Source organism: Rousettus aegyptiacus, unplaced genomic scaffold (assembly GCF_014176215.1).
Source record: "Rousettus aegyptiacus isolate mRouAeg1 unplaced genomic scaffold, mRouAeg1.p scaffold_m13_p_1, whole genome shotgun sequence".
Taxonomy (NCBI): Eukaryota; Metazoa; Chordata; class Mammalia; order Chiroptera; family Pteropodidae; genus Rousettus; species Rousettus aegyptiacus.
In genome coordinates, this window is record NW_023416284.1 from 60,815,573 (window position 1) to 60,816,523 (window position 951).

The 951-nt window shown below is 27.9% G+C and overlaps 1 pseudogene; it reads left to right on the forward strand.

The window, feature by feature from the left end:
* The first annotated feature begins 490 nt into the window (after positions 1-490).
* Positions 491-609, forward strand: LOC118606536 (annotated as a pseudogene).
* The last annotated feature ends 342 nt before the right edge of the window (positions 610-951 follow it).

Here is a 951-nt window from a genome sequence, read left to right on the forward strand (position 1 = left end):
TTAATAGTATATTGTCTGTACAAATTAATTTAAAAATAAGATTTAATTTATGAAGTTTTAAAGAGACAATATTAAAATACAGAGTGTTACTAGCATGTAAGTTAAGAGTGGAGTGGGTCAGAGTAAGCATGTTCTAAAATTTTTATATTATTTAAGATAACACATTCTTTAAACTACATTAAGTTAACATGCCTGGTAAAATTTTCAAGAGTACTTTTAAAATATAGAAATAGCATACATAACTTATAACCTGTAAAAGGAAAAAATGTAATATAAAAAAATGAACTCTGAATCAATTATAAGAAATAAGAAATAAGAATAAAAAGAAGTAAGATGGTGGAAATAAAATGATCATTATTTGTAATAAAGACTGCAGTAATTAAATGGCAGTTTGTTATATTGATTAAAAATAAAATTTATTAACACACTGTTACAAGAGACAACCAAAATTTAAAGATATAGAAAGGTTGAAATTAAAAGCATGAAAAAATACTACAGCCATGCCACCCTCAACACACCTGATCCCATCTGATCTCAGAAGCTAAGCAGAGTCGGGCCTGGTTAGAACTTGGATGGGAGTCCACCTAGGAAGATCAGGTGCTGTAGGTGTAAAAAAAAAAAAGCATGAAAAAATAATAGCAAGTGCTAACCATGATAAAACTAAAGTAACTATATTAGTATCAAACAAAATCAACTTTAAGTCAAAAAATAAACATTGGGACATTGGGGAGTAATACGATTACCTATATAATTATAACAATTTCAATTTACCAGGAATGTATAACTATTCCATGCTTGAGCTGACCTAATAAAGTAGACTCTAAATATGAAAAAGAATAATTTATAGAGTTACAAGGACAAATGAACAAAGCTCCTTTGTAGTGGAAGATTTTAACATACCTCCCTCAATAATTGATTAAGTCAAGTAGACAATACATTATTAAAGATAGA